Source organism: Erinaceus europaeus, chromosome 16 (assembly GCF_950295315.1).
Source record: "Erinaceus europaeus chromosome 16, mEriEur2.1, whole genome shotgun sequence".
Taxonomy (NCBI): Eukaryota; Metazoa; Chordata; class Mammalia; order Eulipotyphla; family Erinaceidae; genus Erinaceus; species Erinaceus europaeus.
The window spans coordinates 5,536,737-5,551,540 of NC_080177.1; the positions used below are offsets into that span (position 1 = coordinate 5,536,737).

General features: G+C 46.6%; 1 long non-coding RNA gene across 1 annotated transcript; it reads right to left on the bottom strand.

Annotated features, from left to right (window-relative positions):
* Window positions 1-2,116: 2,116 nt before the first annotated feature.
* Window positions 2,117-4,358, bottom strand: LOC132533318 (uncharacterized). The gene is made up of 3 exons (XR_009545197.1): window positions 4,300-4,358; window positions 2,636-2,692; window positions 2,117-2,435 (listed from the first exon to the last, which is right to left on the bottom strand). It is a non-coding gene; the product is annotated as an uncharacterized LOC132533318 (long non-coding RNA).
* Window positions 4,359-14,804: the final 10,446 nt, after the last annotated feature.

The window sequence follows — 14,804 nt, forward strand, 5'->3', positions numbered from 1 at the left end:
TCTTCTTCAGCCACCAGGTTCCAGATACTAGTATGATGCCAGACTTCCCTGGACAGACAACCCCACCAATGTGTCCTGGAGCCCCACTTCCCTAGATCCCTGCCCCCCCAGGGAAAGAGACAGGCTGGGAGTATGGATTGGCCTGTCAACACCCATGTTCAGTGGGGAAGCAATTACAGAAGCCAGACCTTCTACCTTCTGTACCCCATAATGATCCTGGGTCCATACTCCCTGAGGGATAAAGAATAGGAAAGCTTTCAGGGGAGGGGATGGGATACGGAGCTCTGGTGATAGGAATTGCACCTCTCTTGCCCTATGGTCTTTCAGTGTTTCCATTTTATAAATAAATAAATTAGAATAAAAAAAAGACTTATTGCTCTGCACAAGAGTCCGAAGCACAGCTCAACTCTGGCACATGGGAGTGTTGGGATTAAACCTGGAGCCTGGGGGTGGGTGTCTCGGATATGCAAGTCCTGTGCTGCGATGCTGAGCACTCTCCAGCCCCTAAGACAGGAGAGTTTCATCCTCACTTTATAGATCAGAAAAATGGGCTCAGGAGCCCACAGCCAGAAGGTATATAAAAATAAAATGAAAATAAAAAGTCAACTGGGGATAGTGAACTCACACACAGGAATGAATGAATGAATGAATGAATGAATGAATGAATGAATGAATGAATGAACAAAAGAAAACTGTGCTTGAGGAGATGGTTCAGTAATAGAGTGCATGCCTTACATGCCTCAAGCCCTGGGTTCAGTACATTGCACCATCTAAAATGGTAGAGTGGCTCTCTCTCTCTCTCTCTCGCCCTCTCCCTCTGCCTCTGCCTCTGTCTGTCTCTCTCTCTCTCATACAGACACTGAAAAAATAATAAAATAAAACAAAAAAAAAACAAACTAAAGTAAATGGCATTTCCTTCATAGCTACACTGGGAGTCATAGCAAAAGATCTTTTAAGATTGTGAAAAGCTTTTATTTATTTACTTAACATTATTTTTTTAAGTTTTTAAAAAAATTATCTTTATTGGGTAGGGGGAGATAGGGCAGATAGAGAGAGACAGATAGAGAGAGAGAGAGAGAGAGATCTGAAGCCCTGCTTCAGCACTCATGATGCTTTCCCCCTGCAGGTAGGGACCGGTGACTCAAGCCTGGGCCCTTGTGCGCTGTGATATGTGCGTTCAACCAGGTGCGCTGCCACCCGATCCCCCTTTTATTTATTTTTATGCAACAACCCCTAAGAAATGTATCCAGGGTCTCTGGCATATGGAACACCACTGAACAGCTGCCCAGGTCTTTACATTATATATATGTGTATGTGTATGTGCATGTGCATGTGCATGTGTATGTATACATATATATATTATTTAGTTATTCCCTTTTGTTGCCCTTGTTGTTTTCTCATTGTCACTATAGCTATTATTGTTGTTATTTATGTCGTGGTTGTTGGAGAGGACAGAGAGAAATGGAGAGAGGAGGGGAAGACAGAGAGGGGGAGGGAAAGACAGACACCTGCAGACCTGCTTCACCGCCTGTGAAGCGACTTCTTCCGGTCCTTGCGCTTTGCGCCACATGCACTTAACCCGCTGTGCTACCACCTGACTCCCTTAAATATATTTTTTTTATTCTAGTTTTATTTTAATAAGAAAGAGATAAAGAGAGAAACAGAGAGAGACCAGACCCCAGCTCAGTTCTGGCTGATCCTGGTTCGAGGGTTGAACCTGGGACCTCAGAGCCTCAGACTTCAAAATCTTTTTGCAGAACCACGATGTTCTCTTTCTGCCCACCCCCATTTTTGTTTAGATAGTGAGAGAGAAGAGAGACACCAGAGCACTGCCCCTCACACACGGAGCTCCATGACTACCATCCATGATGCTCCCACAAAGTGCTGGGCAAGTTATCCACACAGTGGGGCATACACTCTACTGGGTGAGCTATCTATCTCCCAGTGTCATGCTGGTGAGGACGGAACCAGTGAATGGTGGTGGAAAGGCCATAGTGTTAGGGGGACACAATGAACATACCAGTTCTCAGAGGTGATGACCTTGGCGGTTAAGTTTTGTAAGGACGCAGGGCCCGGGACAGCAGAGGGAAAGAGGACAGGAAACCGGACATCTCTGAGCAAAAAGGGGGCATTTGTTGTGGCCTTGGGGTACAGTCCTGTCATGATTCCCTCCTGCTCCTGTGTCTGGTGGGGAGAAGGGGCCAGTGACCCTGGACCAGGCCCTGGGCTGAAAAGGTCTGTGATTTGAGCCCAGGCTGAGGTTCAGGGGAGACTGAGGCTCTGGGCTTCTCCATGGGGACTCCCAGGGCTGGGAACAGGGTTCCTGTCTCTGCAGACCTGTCACCCTCTTTCTCTTCAGGGTCCTCCTTCTCTCTCTCTTCCTCCTCTACCTCCTCCTCTGCCTTCAGTCCATCAGCTCTGCCCTGCCCATCAGCCTGAGGAGACAGTATGGTGTGAGATTCTCACAGGACACGCTGGGCTCCTGTCCTCTGCTCTCAGCCCAGAGATGGCCCTTCAGTGCTGAGATGTCTGCAGGCCCCAAGGACCTGGTTCCTGCCACCCAGGTGTGCTGGGGGGGCTGAGCTTGAGAGCCTAGAGTCCAGGGGCCCAGAACCAGGGTGACTTATGCCCTTACCCATCACTGCGGGCTCCTAGGCAGATTTCTGAATCATTCTGAGTCCATATTTCTCACCTGTAAAGTGGAAATCATCATTTCCTGTCTTCTGGGTTGAGGAGATAGTTCAGTCTACTAGAGCACAGGACTTGCATGACAGAAGCCCCAGAGGCTCTGGGTTCAATCCCTTGGACCATCCTTTGTAGTGTTCTGGCCTAGTCTTCATAAAAATAAGCCACTCCGCCTTTTTTTAGTTGCCCCCAAGGTTATTGCTGGAGCAAGCTGCCTGTACTATGTATGGATCCACCATACCTCGTGGCTATTTTTTTTATTTGACAGAACAGAAAGAAATTGAGGGGGGAAGGAGATAGAGAGGGAGAAAGACAGACAGACACTTGCAGACCTGCTTCTCTTCTCATGAAGCAGACCTGCAGGTGAGGAGCCAGGGCTCAACTGGGTCCTTACACATGGTCATGTGTGCACTTAACCAAGTGTACAACACCTGGTCTTTAACTTCACCTTTTGTAAAGAAAAGAAAATAATTTTCTGTCCTAAGTGTTTGATGAGGGCAAGATTTAAAAAGTACCCCCCCCTCTCTCTCTTTCCTCCCATCCCCTCCATAAATAAAGAGTGTGAAATTGACCCCAGGGAAGACCACTCAGTGGTGATACTTGCATGAAGTCCTGGTATCATATAAAGAAAACATGATGGGGGCCAGGCAGTGGTGCACCGGGCTACATCCTACATAGTACTAAGCACAAGGATCATAGTTTGAGCCCCCAGCTTCCCACCTGCAGGGGAGTCGCTTCACAAGTGGCAAAGCAGGTCTGCAGGTGTCTATCTTTCTCTCTCCCTCATTCTCTCCCCTCCTCGCTTGATTTCTTTCTATCCTATACAATAAAATGGAAAAAATGCCCTCCAGGAGCAGTGGATTCATAGTGCTGCAATGTAGCACAGCGGGTTAAGTGCATGTGGCGCAAAGCGCAAGGACCAGTGTAAGGATCCCAGTTGGAGCCTCCATCTCCCCACCTGCAGGGGAGTCGCTTCACAGGCGATGAAGCAGGTCTGCAGGTGTCTGTCTTTCTCTCCCCCTCTCTGTCTTCCCCTCCTCTCTCCATTTCTCTCTGTCCTCTCCAATAATGATGACATCAATAACAGCAACAATAATAAGTACAAGGGCAACAAAAGGGAATAAATAAATACTTTTAAAAATCAAAAAACAAATAAATAAAATTATTTTTTTAAATGTGCATTGTAAGTCGGGGGAGGAGAGAATCCAGAATCCGTCAGATCTGGATTGCCACAACGAACCCTGCCAGCTCCTGATTTTTGAGTTGTAAGTGGCCGCTTATGAATTAATCGGCCAATAATATAATATACTTCCTGTAACCCCGTCCTCAGATTCCCCACCTCCAGAACAGCCTCCATCTAAGTGCTCCCCTGAGGATGAAAGGAGACCCCAGGGGCCAGGAAGCCCCCCTCCACCATTCAGCCCCTGCTGCACCCCCCAGCAGACAGCTCATTAATCCTGTTTATGAATCGTGGGAGTCCTTCCTCTGCTCACCCCACAAGTATTGGTGAGGCACCTGCGGTGAGTCAGGGCCCTGTGGGAGGTGGGAAAGAGCCACAACAGACCTGCCAGCTCCCCTCCCTGTGTCACCCCTACCTCCCACCCCCACTTCTACCTTCCTCGGAGCCTCAGTTCCTTCTTTGGGATCCTTCTTTCTGTCCTGGAGCACGGGGTCACAGGGACTCTGACCTGGGTTGCTGCCTGACATCTGGGAAAGCATGATGTCACGATTTGGAACTGAGTCAGGGCCTGGAGTCAGCTTTCCAGAAAAGGGGTGCAGTCAGGTCGCCCCAAGCAGTGCAGGTGTGGGTCCCACAGATAGAGGGCGTGTGTTGCCAAAGCTTCAGCCCAGTGTGTGTGTGTGTGTGGGGGGGGCAAGGTGAGGTGGGTAAGTAAACACACTGGAGAATTCAGAGGAGGAGAAGCATGTGTGTTCCCTGGGCAGGGTGGGAGGGGCACAGGCTCTGTCTCTTTCCCCCAAGTGGCACAAGAAGGATCCATCATCCTGTAACAAAGGGGTGGGATTTCCACCACTTCTTATTCTTTTCTTTTTTAAAAAATATATATTGTATATACACAATGGAATACTACTCAAAAACGGTGACCTCACCGTTTTCAGCCGATCTTGGATGGACCTTGAAACATTCATGTGAAGTGAAATAAGTCCGAAGCAGAAGCATGAATATGGGATGATCTCACTCTCAGCATAAGTTGAAAAACAAGATCAAAAGAGAAAACACAAGTAGAACCTGACCTGGAGTTGGCATATTGCACCAAAGTAAAAAAAAGACTCTGGGGTGGGTAGGTGGGTGGGGGGAGAATACAGATCCAAGAAGGATGACAGAGGACCTAGTGGGGGTTGTATTGTTATATGGAAAACTGGGAAATGTTATACATGTACAAACTATTGTATTTACTGTTGAATATAAAACATTAATTCCCCAATAAAGAAATTATATATGTATATGTATATGTATATGTATATGTATATGTATATGTATATGTATATGTATATATATATTGTGATCCAGGAGGTGGTGCAGTGGATAAAGCATTGGGCTCTCAAGCATGAGGTCCTGAGCTCAATCCCTGGCAGCACATGTACCAGAGTGATGTCTGTTTCTTTCTCTCTCTCCTCCTATCTTTCTCATGAATATATATAGATAGATAGATATAGATAGATAGATAGATAGATAGATATGATAGAGACAGAAATTGAGAAGAAAGGGGAGACAAAGGGGAGGAAAGACACCTGCAGCCCTGCTTCATGGCTCATAAAGCTTCCCCCCCATACCCACACATGGCAATGAGGAGGAGAAAGAAGAGAAACACCAGTGCATTGCTCCGCTATCCATAAAGTTCCCTTGGTGCTATCAGTGGTTCCGCCATATGGTATCAGGGGTCAAACCCAGGGCCTCATGCATGACCAAACATATGCTCTACCAGATGATATACCTCTCAGATCCAGAATTTTGAAGTTTTTCAAAAACATTTTATTTATTTGATACACACAGAGAGAGAGACCAGAGCTCCGCTTAGTGCTGACTTATGGCAGTGCTGGAGACTGAACCTGGGACCTCAGATTCTCAGGCATGAAAGTCTTTTGCAGAACCATTATGCTGTCTCCCCAGCCTGATTTTTGCCATTTCAATGAGGATTTTCCACTGTCTGTTCATCTCAAATTGCTAGCCTCTTCCCCAGGGATCAAGTTCAGTCATTTCCTGCTCCCCTCCACCAAGTCTAACCCACAAGGAGAAGGCTCCAGACAGAGTCAACATCAGGTTGGCCTTGGAGAGGAAGATAGGGTCCGTAGAGCCATGTGTCTGGATGGAACTGAGCCAGTTACACTCGGGACTAGAGAGAGCAGGGGAGCAGAGGTGGAGATAGGAGGGGTGAGGAGGAGGGAGGTGGGCCTGGCTGATGTAGAGAAATCATCAGGCCTCCCTGGATAGGAATGAGGCCAGGCCAGTCTGGCCAGAAAGCAGACTCCAGGCAGCCTAGGCATTTGTAGCCACAGGGAAGAGAGAGGTGGGAGGACCAGGTCTGTCGTCCTCAAAGTCTTGAGAGACACACAGGGTGTCTGTCATTCCAGTGTGGTGCTTACAGTGCCTCAAGCTGACCCAGGAAGGGCCCCAGTGCCATTAAGAGATGGCCAGGCTCTAACCTTGAACTTGGAGACAGGTCAGCTAGGACCATCCACAGGCCTGATGTCTCCTGCCCCTCCCTTTCTGCGTCCCTTGTTAGGGACCCAAGGCAGAGCGTCTGGGATCTGAGGATCTAAGAGAGCCTGAGAGGCCCCCAGGCCCCAGCAGGAATAAGTATGTCCTATGTGGCTCGAAATCCCAAAGAAAGAATCCAGTACGGGACTGGGGAGACAGAGCGGTGTTTATGTAAAAAGACTTTGATGCCCAAGCCACCAGAGGGCCAAGTTCAATCCCCAGCACTGTCAGAAGCCAGAGCTAAGCAGCATTCTGGTAAACAACAAAAACGAGGGGCCAGATGGTGGCGCACCAAGTTGGGCACACACATTACCATGTGCAAGGACCCAGGTTCAAGCCTTCAGTCCTCACCTGCAGGGGAAAGCTTCACAAGGGGTGAAGCAGTGCTACAGGTTCCCCCTCCTCTCTCTCTTTTTTTCTCTCTCTCTCTCTCTCTCTCTCTCATCTCTCTCTTTCTCCCCTTTCTCTCTTCTCTCTCTCTCTCTCTCTCTCTCTCCCTCCCTCCCTCCCTCTCTCTTTCTGTCTCTCTCTCTTCCTTGTCAATTTTTGTCCAAGGTCCTGTCCAGGGCAGGGCCTGACTCTCCTGCTCTCTGATATCTTTTTTTTTTTTTTTTTTTTGCCTCCAGGATTATTGCTGGAGCTCAGTGCCTGCACTAGGAAGCCATCGTTCCTGGAGGCCATTTCCCCCATTTTTGTTGTTCTTGTTGTTGTTATTGCCATTGTTATTATTGCTGTTGTAGTTGTTAGACAGGACAGAGAGAAATTTAAAGAGGAGGGGAAGACAGAGAGAGGGAGAAAAAAAAATAGACACCCACAGACCTACTTCACTGCTTGTGAATTGACCCTCCCCCCTACAGGTGGGGAGCTGGGGACTCGAACCAGGATCCTTACACCTGTCTGTGTGCTTTGTGCCGTGTGTGCTTAACCTGCTGTGCTACTGCCCAATTCCCCACGCCCACTATCTTTTTATTTGCTTTTAATTTTGGACGTAAAAAGAGAGATGAAGAAAGAGACAGAGAGTGACGCAGTGCCAGATGGTGCAGTGGATAAAGCATGGGATTCTCAGACTTGAGGTCCCAAGTTCAATCCCCAGTAACACAAATACCAGAGTGATGTCTGGTTCCATCTCTCTCTCGCCTCTCTTCCTCATGAATAAATAAACAAAATCTTTGAAAGGAAGGAAGCGACAGAGAAAGGGTCAGGCGGTGGTGCTTATGACAGAGTGCAGGCATCACAGTGCACAAAGACCTGAGTTCAGGCCCCCTGTCCCCACCTGCAGAGAGGAAACTTGACAAGCAGTGGATCTGGGCTGCCGGTATCTCTCTGTCTCTCTCTCTCCCTCTCTATCTTCCATTTCCCTCCTCAGTCTCTCTCTGTCATATAAACTACATATAAATAATAAATAAAATATGAGAGAGAGAGACAGAGAGACAGCCAAGCACTACCCCACCATTCATGGAACCTCTCCTGGTACTTTGCATGGTGCTCCCAGGTGGGGCTGGGGCTTGAGCCAGGACCCTTATTCGTGGTGTCCTGTGTGCTCTCCCAGGTGAGCTCTGTCCTGGTCTCTAGCCTCCTTTTCAGTAGACAGGCCTCACAGAAACAGTGGCCTCGGCCTTCCGCACTTGGACTGCGCTCACAGGAAGCAAAGAGCTGCTGTAATAGAGAGCCACACGAGGCCGGGCCCACAAACCCTTCCTCGTTTCATTCTCTTGGCTTCAGCGAAGCTTCCTTCCCGGTCCAAGGCACAGCGCCCCTCTCCACTCCCCCCCAGTCAGCAGAGGCTCTGAGACCATGGCTGCCCCACCGTTCGTTCCTCAGCTGTGCGGTTTTGGGCAAGGCTCTCGGCGTCTCTGCTCTTGGTGCCCCTGCTTCCAGGGGAGAGAGGCGAGCGCGCTGGCTGGCTGTGGGATGTGTGTCGTGTAGCAGACACACGGAGCTCTCGGCGTTGACCACACGGGGCCAGGCCCGGACAGGGGCTACCGCCATCAGTGTGTTCACAATGGGACACGGCCAGCCACCTACAGAATTCTTCCATCATCCCACCCGGAAACTCTAGTCCTTTAAACAAAGATCCCACAGCCCCCTAACCCCGCCTCCCCCCAGCCCTGGGAAACCTCTATTCTACTTGCTGTTTTTTTTATTAGAAAAATATTATTTATGTATCAATAAGAGAGCAGGAAGGGAGAGAACCAGAGCATCACTCTGTCACGTGCAATGCCGGGGATCGAACTTAGGGCTTCATTTCTTGTTCTGTTTCTTTTCTTTTATGTTATCATTATTATTCTGGATAGAGACAGAGAATTTGAGGGGACAGGGAAAGGGAGAGATAGAGTTAGAGAAACGAAGGAGGGGGTACCAGGCAGTGGTGCACCCGGTTAAGCGCATATAGTGTGAAGCACAAAGACCCATGCAAGAATCTGGGTTCGAGCATCCAGCTCTCCACCTGCAGGGGGATTGCTTCACAAGTGAAGTAGGTCTGCATACATCTATATTTCTTTTTTTTTAAAAAATTTTTTAAAATATTTATTTATTTTCCTTTTTGTTGCCCTTGTTGTTTAACATTGTTGTGGTTATCAATGTTGTTGTTGTTGGATAGGACAGAGAGAAATGGAGAGGGGAGGGAAAGACAGAGAGGGGGAGAAAAAGACAGACACCTGCAGACCTGCTTCACCGCCTGTGAAGCGACTGCCCTGCAGGTGGGGAACTGGGGGCTCGAACCGGGATCCTTATGCTGGTCCTTGTGCTTTGCAACACGTGTGTTTAACCCGCTGCACTACCGCCTGACCCCCGAGTCCATATTTCTGTCCCCCTTTCTATTTCTCCCTTCCCTTTCAGTTTCTCTCTGTCCTATGAAAAAATGGAGGGGGGTGGGAGAATGGCCGCCAGGAACCACGGATTTGTAGTGCCATTGGCCCTCCCAGAGGGTTCCGGGGCTCAAACCTATATCACACGCAGGGCAAAGCAGGTGCCTTACCTGGGGAGCTATCTCTCCTGCCTAAGGTGTTCATTTTGTTTTGTTTTGTTTTGTCTTATTTTAACACAGTGCTGGAGAAGGACTCCAGGTTCTTTTCTTTTCTATCTTTATTATTTTTTGTCTCTTAAGTTCATCGCTGGGGCTCAATGTCAACACTATGAATCTACTGCTCCTGGTGACCATTTTTCCATTTTATTGGATAGGACAGAGAGAAATTGAGGGAGGAGGGGGAGATAGAGAGGGAGAGAGACAGAGAGACACCTGTAGACCTGCTTCATCACTTGTGAAGCTTCCTCCCTGCAGGTGGGAAGCAGGGGCTCGAACCTGGATCCTTGTGGAGTCCTTGTGCTTAGTACTGTGTGCTTAACAGGGTGCACCACTGCCTGGCTCCCAAGGAATCCAGGTTCTCATCTGAATTACCATCAAGTCACTTCCCTGGCCCATCTACTTTCTATTTTGGGGATGAGAAATAAATGGAGAAAAGGGAGTCGGGTGGTAGTGCAGCGGGTTAAGCGCATGTGGCATGAAGCTCAAGGACTGGTGAAAGGATCCTGGTTCGAGCCCCCCGGCTCCCCACCTGCAGGGGAGTCACTTCAAAAGCAGTGAAGCAGGTCTGCACGTGTCTGTCTTTCTCTTCCCCTTCTTCTCTCTGTCCTATCAAACGATAACAATAACAACTACAACAACAGTGAAAAACAACAAGGGCAACAAAATGGAAAAAAATAAAAAAGACATCACAGCACTGGGGTCCAGGCTTGAACCTAGGTTTAACACCCTGGCAAAGCAGTCACTTTAAGGTGAACTATTCTGCCTGCCTGCTGGGCCTAACCTCAGTTTTGTTTAATTAAACCCAGCAAACACTTATTGAAGACCTCACTCACACCTGAGAACCACAGTCTACTCTGGGAACAGTGGGGTCCTGGAGCTTAGGCCTTTGTGCAGGCTGGATTCTAGCCAATAGGAGCTGATCATAAACACAGACAAAAGCCAATCCACTGGAGGTCGGTGCCTTTGGAATTCTGGGACAGGAGAGAGAGTACAGTGAGTCCTTTCAAAGTCATGTGTGGGCTGTGTCGGACAGGCCCACCTGAAGCTTATCCCCCACCTGCCACGGACTTGTCTTTGATAAGGGCCCAGGCGCTGAGAAGTTACACGTTAACTTGGAGATTTCTAGCCGATCCAAGAGATCATGGTTTTAGAAGCTGGTTAGAGTCGTTCGAAATCCTAGGGTGACTTTGTTCCTTTTAATGTCCATCAGCACTTGGGTACTCCCACATTCTGGAAGCTTCCTCCTGTCGACTCCTTGGCCCCTTCATTCCCTTAGGAACATCTTTGGTGTGTGTCCATTCTACTTGCATTAGAGAGCCACGCTGCTCACTTTTGAAAACTCTCCTTTGATCTTTTCAAAGACATTGGCAAGGACAAGGAGCCAGAGTGCATGGAGCCACTTGAGAGATGACCTCTGGGAGGGCTGCAGTCAGACAAGAAGCGTGTGAATGACCACCCCAAGTTGTGTGCTCCTGGGACCATGAGGAGAGCCTGGGCTAAAGGTTCCTGAATCTTCCCACCTCTAGACTCCTCACACTGCCTCCTGGGACAAAGCCCATCGTTGGTCTTAAGAATTCCTCACTATTCAACTCAAGAGAGCAAAGGGGCCAGGTGGCGGCCCACCTGCTTGAGGGTACACATTACATCCAAACCCAGTTCCCACTGCAGGGGGTAAGGAAGCTTCATAACTGGTGAAGCAAGTTGCATCTCTCTCTCTCTCTCTCTTTCTCTCTCTCTCTTTCTCCCTCCATCCTTCCCTCCCTCCCACCATCCTTCCCTCCCTTCCTCCTCTTCCCCCTTCTTCCTTTCTATCTCTACCTTCCCTCTTGATTTCTCTGTCTCTATCCAAAAGAAATATAGAAAGAAGGAAATAGAGGAAGAAATAAAGGGGGGAAAAGGATTGAAGGGAGGAAGGATGGAAGGAAGGAAGGAAGGAAGGAAGGAAGGAAGGGAGGGAGGGAGGGAGGGAAAAAGACTAGAAATCTGGATCAGGGAAGAGAGTATCTCCCAAATATGGGAAAAGTATATAAATATTGCTAACTGTAAACCCATCAATTTGATCTGGGGCCCATATTCAGCACAGGAGCCTGTGTAACCTGACAGGTCTGAGCTCACATTCTGTGGTCATAGCTAGGAACATTCTAGGCTGCACTCATTGCAGGGCCCGTCTTCCTCAAGTGGCAGAGTATGCTGACCCAACCTCCCTTAGGAGAAAGGGGCAGTCCCTATCAGTGTTGACCCACATGGAGGGCAAGGTCCTGTAGAGGCCCACAGGAGGGTCTAGTATGTTGTTCTTGATGGAGCTAACCAGTTTCTAACTCTGACACCATCTCCCCAGGCAATACCTTTAGTCCACCTGCATGGTTAGCTGTTGAACTCAGGCAAAAATCAGTAAAGTCTTGGACCCCTTGAAATATACCTAAAATAGACCCACTAGACTTTGCCAAAATGAAACCCCCAAATCTCTATCTGCTCTAGTCTTACCTTTAGATTCCTGATTCTTCAACAATTTGTTCTGCTTTATATCTTTTTTAAAAATTTCTTTATTGGGGAATTAATGTTTCACATTCCACAGTAAATACAATAGTTTGTACACGCATAACATTCCCAGTTTCTCACCACCCACCCACCCCAGAGTCTTTTACTTTGGTTCAATACACCAATTCCAGTTCAGGTTCTATTTGTGTTTTCTTTTCTGATCTTGTATTTCAACTTCTGCCTGTGAGTGAGATCATCCCATATTCGTCCTTCTGTTTCTGACTTATTTCACTTAATATGAATGTTTCAAGGTCCATTCAAGAGTTGAAAATGGGGAAGTCACCATTTTTTATAGCTGAGTAGTATTCCATTGTGTATATATACCACAACTTGCTCAGCCATTCATCTGTTGTTGGACACCTGGGTTTCTTCTAGGTTTTGGCTATTACAAATTGTGCTGCCAAGAACATATGTGTACACAGAACTTTTTGGATGAGTGTGTTGGGTTCCTTAGGATATATCCCCAGGAGAGGAATTGCAGGGTCATAGGGTAGGTCCATTTCTAGCCTTCTGAGAGTTCTCCAGACTGTTCTACACAGAGGTTGAACCAATTGACATTCCCACCAGCAGTATAGGAGGGTTCCTTTGACCACACGACCTCTCCAGCATTTGCTGCTGTTACCTTTTCTGATGTCTGACATTCTCACAGGAGTGAAGTGGTATCTCATTGTTGTCTTGATTTGCATTTCTCTGACAATCAGAGACTTGGAGCATTTTTTCATGTGTTTCTTGGCCTTTTGGATCTCTTCTGTGGTGAATATTCTGTCCATGTCCTCTCCCCACTTTTGGATGGGGTTATTTGTTGTCTTGTTGTTGAGATTTGCAAGTTCTTTATATATTCTGGTTATTAGCCTCTTGTCTGATGTATGGCATATAAAGATCTTCTCCCATTCTGTGAGGGGTCTCTTGGTTTGGGTAGTAGTTTCTTTAGCTGTGCAGAAGCTTTTCAATTTTATGTAGTCCCATAGGTTTATGCTTGCCTTAGTTTTCTTTGTAATTGGATTCATTTCATTGAAGATGTCTTTAAAATTTATGCAGAAAAGAGTTCTGCCAATATTTTCCTCTAAGTATCTGATAGTTTGTGGTCTAACATCCAAGTCCTTGATCCACTTGGAATTTACTTTTATACTTGGTGAAATATAGTGGTTCACTTTCATTCTTCTGCATGTTTAAACCCATTTTTTTTTTCCCCCAACACCATTTGTTGAAGAGACTGCTTTCCCCACTTAATAGTCTGGGCACCTTTGTCAAAGATTAGATGTCCATAGGTGTGGGGGCTTACTTCTGGGCTCTCAATTCTATTCCACTGATTAGTGTGTCTATTCATATTCCAGTACCAAGCAGTTTTGATGACCGTGGCCCTATAATACAGTTTGAGATCTGGGAGTGTGATGCCTCTGGTTCTGTTCTTTCTTCTCAAGATTGTTTTGGCAATTCTAGCTCTTTTCTGGTTCCAGATAAACATTTGTAGCATTTTTTCTATTCTCCTAAAAAATGTGCTTGGGATCTTGATGGGGATAGCATTAAATTTATATGTGGCTCTGGGTAGTATATTTATTTTGATGATGTTAATTATTCCAACCCGTGAACATGGAATATCTTTCCACTTCTTTGTGTCTTTTTCAATTTCTTTGAGTAGTGACTCATAATTTTCAGTATACAAGTCTTTCACTTCTTTGGTTAGGTTTATTTCTAGATATTTTATTGTTTTTGTTGCTGTAGTAAAAGGAATTGATTTCTGGATTTCAACTTCTTCTAACTTAGTGTTTGCATAAAGGAATGCCACTGAGTTTTGAATGTTAATTTTGCAGCCTGACACCTTACTGGATTGTCTGATGATATCCAAAAGATAATTGCTGGATTCCTTAGGTTTTTCTATGTATATTATCATATCATCTGCAAATAGGGAGTTTGACTTCTTCTCTTCCAATCTATATGCCTTTAATTCCTTGCTCCTGCCTGATTGCTATGGCAAGAACTTCTAACACTATGTTGAATAGTAATGGTGATAGTGGGCAGCCCTGTCTAGTACCTGATATGAGTGGAAATGCTTCCAGTTTTTCACCATTGAGTATGCGTGATGTTGGCTGTAGGTTTGCTATATATAGACTCCACTATCTTCAGGAATTTTCTATCCCCATTTTTTGTAGTGTTTTGATCATAAAGGTAGGTTGTATTTTGTCAACGGCCTTCTCTACATCTACTGATATGACCATGTGGTTTTTGGCCTTGCTTTTATTGATGTGGTGGATCACGTTGATTGATTTATGTATATTAAACCAGCCTTGCATCCCTGGGATAAAACCTACTTGGTCATGATGAACAATCTTTTTATTATACTGCTGTATCCAGTTGGCTAGAATTTTGTTCAACATTTTATCATCTATGTTCATCAGAGATATTGGTCTGTAGTTTTCTTTTTTGGTTGTATCCCTGTCTGCTTTTGGTATCAAAGTGATGTTGGCTTTATAGAAGCTGGCAGGGAGTATTCCAGTGTCTTCAATCTTCTGGAAGACTTTTAAAAGTAGAGGTATTAGCTCTTCTTTGAAGGTTTTGTAGAATTCATTTGTAAAACCATCTGGTCCAGGACTTTTATTTTATTTTTTTAATATTTTCTTTTTTTCATATATTTTACTTATTTATTGGATAGAGACAGCTAGAAATCGAGAGGGAAGGTGGTGATAGGGAGAGAGACACAGAGACGCCTGCAGCTCTGCTTCACCACTTGCAAAACTCTCCCCCTGCAGGCGGGGACTGGGGGTTCAAACCCAGATCCTCGCGTACTGCAACATGTGCGCCCAACCAGGTGTGCCACCACCCGGCCCCTCCAGGACTTTT